The sequence below is a fragment of the Calidris pugnax genome, unplaced genomic scaffold (assembly GCF_001431845.1).
Source record: "Calidris pugnax isolate Ruff unplaced genomic scaffold, ASM143184v1 scaffold335, whole genome shotgun sequence".
Classification (NCBI taxonomy): Eukaryota; Metazoa; Chordata; class Aves; order Charadriiformes; family Scolopacidae; genus Calidris; species Calidris pugnax.
Genome location: NW_015091148.1, coordinates 855,962 through 859,467, shown reverse-complemented (window position 1 = coordinate 859,467; position 3,506 = coordinate 855,962). Strand labels below are relative to the sequence as shown.

Below are 3,506 nucleotides of genomic sequence, written 5' to 3'. Positions count from 1 at the left end.
CCCCCCCATCCAGTTTAGGAAAAAAAAAAAAAAAAAAAAAGAAAAGAAAAGCCAAAACTTCAAGTCATGGTACACGCTGCAGAGATCTCTTGGGCAGAGAAGAGGTTTCTTGTGAGCGATGGCGAGGGAGGGATGGAGGGAAGGATGGAGGGAAGGATGGACGGGTGACATTAGTGTCACCCCTGCCCCGAGGATGCCCAAAGAAGGGGCGGGGGGGGCAGCACAGGGTTGTTACCTGTTGTCACCCACCCCCACTGGCATCTCCTCCTGCCCACAATGTCCTGCAGCCCAACCGCATTGCGAGCTCCCCTTCCTCTGGCTACCCAGATCTGCTTTTTTCCCCCTTGAAACACCATGTTGGGTGCACCAAGCGCTTGGAAATGGTGATATTTAAGGAAAAAACAAAACACAACACAACAAACCCTCGTGCCTCCAGTGACTGGGGTGGGTTTGGAGGGAAAGTTTTGCCTGGGACGGTAGAAAAGACGAGTATCTTTGCGTGGGGATCGGGCAGTGATGGAGATGAGGGGTGAGGAAGAGGGTGGATGGATGGGTAGATCTCTGGGTACATGGATGGATTGATATATTTTGGAAACACGGTGTTGGTGGGTGCACGGCGTGCATTGAACGTATGAGTACATTTTCAAACCTACATTAAGGGGGGGGGGGGATGTCACTTTTCTTGCCTAAACCGCTCTTTTAGCATTCGAATCGCTAGAAATCATTTGTAGTCACCAGTACAGACCAGAAGGGTAAGGAATTAGCAGGCCATCGCTTCATCTAACCCCAACCCCACCGCTCACCTCTCCCCACGTCCCCTCTCCTTCTTTCTAACCCCGAGGACACAAACCCTCTGCAGCCGGTCGTGTTTCTGCTCCTAAATTCACCTTTAAAGACCATACCATTGAAGCCCTTCAGGATCCCATAAAATATCTTTATTATCAACCGAAAAGCAGGCGTCCCAGCTCGCGCGGAGATTAGGGAGAGGCTGTTCAGCATAACCCCCCTCCGCTGAATAGGAAAGGCTCCCCGCACCCCGCTTCCCCTCCTCCAATTTCCAGCTTTTGCTGTGTCTGTGTTTACAGGTTTTCAGAGCAGAGGTTTTTCAGGATGGCACTGGCCACCCCCTGACCGCTCGGGGAGAAGCCAGAAGTTCAAATGATGATAGCAAAGATATTAGGAGACACATGGAGCAGGACAGGAAAAACAGCCCGAGGAAGGAAAAGCAATCTCCAAAGTGTGCTAAAGGGGGACATTCTGCTTTGTGTAAAAGAGACGGACATGTGTCCACCAAATGTTGTCTTACCGTAAAAAAAAAGAAGGGGGAAAAAAAAAGCAGCTTGTGACTGCTCCAAATTCTAGAAAATCCCCATCCCCCCCGCTCCCAGTACCTCCGCTTTGAACTTTTTTTTCTAAAAAATATTTTTAAGGAGCGAGGAGGCGGGGGGGGGATAGATGTGAGTTGGTTCAGGTGTGGACGAAGTGTCCCCCCGCCTCTGCTGCAGATGTGGCGACTTGGCTTCCAAAAAAAAAGCAACATCCAGGGCTTCACACACACACACACACACACACACTCTATTTTGCTATATCGGCCCTTTTTGGGGGGGCTTTTTTGCTCTATTTTGCTCTATTTGCGCCTCCGCGGAGCCGAAGCCCCCGGCCGGGGCCACCTGCCCGCCCCAGCCCCGAGCGGGGGGACGCAGCCCCCCCAGCCCCTCGCCCCCGAGCCATGGCAGCCTCTGCTCCCCTGCCCTTCCCCGCCAACTTGTTTATTTTCCCAAAGAAAAAGGCTGCTGCCCGCCTTGTCCGGAGCGATGTCGCCCTTAGAGGGAGAGAAGGGGATCTGGGAGATACCGGTGGGTTCACTAAGGTTTGGAGGGTCCCTCTGCGAACCGCAGCGCCTCTGATTATTTTTCTGTAGCACTTCAAGACAGGCTGGAGACATAACAGCGGGCATTCAGTGTCTCCATATGGTAGAAGCGAACTACGGAAATATGAGGACACTCGTTCGTATTATTGGGGAAAAAAAAAAAAAAAGCAAAACCGAAACCCAAGAGAAAAAAAAAGGCAAAAAAAAAGCCTTGGGGCAGAACCCCCCGGTCTCTACATAGGCCGAAAGGAAAAGAAAATGACAAAAAAAAGAAAAAAGAAAGAAAAGTGCATACATTTCTTTGGCAAGCAGGTGAAAAACAATTAAAATCAAAAGGTGTTAACAACCTGAAGAGCACAGACAGAACACAGCTAATTGAAATGCAAAGGCATGGGCCAGATTTGTGGCTGTTTGCGAGCAGCACAAACCACACCGAACCGCCTCCAATAAACGAGCCAGAGCCTTTTTACATGGCGAAGGACAAAAACAAACTTTGTCTGAAGTACACATGTCCCCCGGCAAAGACAGGATGGAGTTTGCCTTGCAATGATAATGAATCTTTACAGATTTCTCTATTTCTCCCGCTTCCACAAAGTTTACTTGCGGGCCTCGAAGCTGTGATGGAAATGTAATGCAATTCCAGCTCTCGGGAGGGTAAGAATTAGGACCTTCTAAAAGTGAGAAATAAAGCTCTGAAAGAGAGACAGACCCTCTTTCCTCCCCGCGCAGCCTTTAGCCACATCAACCCTTTAAAATAGTTTAAGCAGATAATATTTCAGAAGAACTTACTTTCAGGACTCCAGTCTATTGGCTCCCTGGACTGAAAACTGGACCCGCAAAACATGTTCCCTGCAATTGCAACGTTTATCTCATCTGGAAAAGTGCTCACCCATTGCTGCCCCTTACAAGCCAAACCAAGCAGTTAAAGTGTCACTTAACATTCTAGAGAATGTGAAATATATTGTACATTGTCAACTCCCCAAAACCATAAAACTAACTTTATGGACCTCACGTGACTTTTGAGAGCCAGTGAGGGGTATCTGTCTGAGGTCTGGGCGATTTTTACGATCTAACTTCTAGATAAAACCCTATCCATTTGACATCTAAATGTCATACCCACTTTTGGTATAGTTTGCTATTGGTAAAAAAAAAAAAAAAAAAGAAAGAAAGAAAAAAAATATCAAGGGAAGGCGAGCAAATGGTTTGGGATCTGACAGTCCACTTCACATCCCTCTCAAAATCACTTAAGAAGTACCTAAACAGTGGGAGATTAAGTTTGGTAAGTTTTAAGCTCCAACTTTACTTGCTACGAACAGGGGAAAAAAAAAAAGAAAAAAAAAAAAGCCTAAGCTGTGTTGTAGAGATGTCAGTGGCGTTTTGCCAAATCGAGCGACTTTAAACCGGAGTATCTCGTGCCTTGGGAGATTCCCTAGGTAGCGAAACGGCAACATTTGCCATCTTTGATGATGTTAAATTATCTGCAGCCGAAATGACTCCGGTTGTAGCGAGTGTCAGGAGTTACAGAGCTGTGGGGCTGGTGTTTACGTGTTGAGCCGGAGAGTAGGAGGTAAAAAGCAGAAAAGCACAATAAACCGAGGAACGAGAGGTCGCGGAGACAGTACAGCTTAGCACAGAA

The 3,506-nt window shown here is 47.7% G+C and overlaps 2 protein-coding genes and 1 long non-coding RNA gene across 5 annotated transcripts in view; 1 reads left to right on the top strand and 2 right to left on the bottom strand.

Annotated features, from left to right (window-relative positions):
• HOXB4 (homeobox B4) overlaps positions 1-3,506 on the bottom strand; it is a 35,224-nt gene that overhangs the window by 15,538 nt on the left and 16,180 nt on the right. The window contains exon 1 of one of the 2 annotated variants that reach the window (XM_014958998.1): positions 2,660-2,789. The exons of the other annotated variant lie outside the window; for it this stretch is intronic. The gene's annotated coding sequence lies outside the window, so the exon portion shown is untranslated. Of the gene's footprint in view, positions 1-2,659; positions 2,790-3,506 lie in introns of those variants that run through there. 2 annotated transcript variants of the gene reach the window in all.
• HOXB3 (homeobox B3) overlaps positions 1-3,506 on the bottom strand; it is a 64,733-nt gene that overhangs the window by 45,113 nt on the left and 16,114 nt on the right. Inside the window, exon 1 of one of the 2 annotated variants that reach the window (XM_014958991.1) lies at positions 2,660-2,784. The exons of the other annotated variant lie outside the window; for it this stretch is intronic. The gene's annotated coding sequence lies outside the window, so the exon portion shown is untranslated. Of the gene's footprint in view, positions 1-2,659; positions 2,785-3,506 lie in introns of those variants that run through there. 2 annotated transcript variants of the gene reach the window in all.
• Positions 3,015-3,506, top strand: part of LOC106897976 — a 13,422-nt gene continuing 12,930 nt past the window's right edge. Inside the window, exon 1 of the long non-coding RNA XR_001413849.1 lies at positions 3,015-3,149. This is a non-coding gene — a long non-coding RNA (uncharacterized LOC106897976). The remainder of the gene's footprint in view (positions 3,150-3,506) is intronic.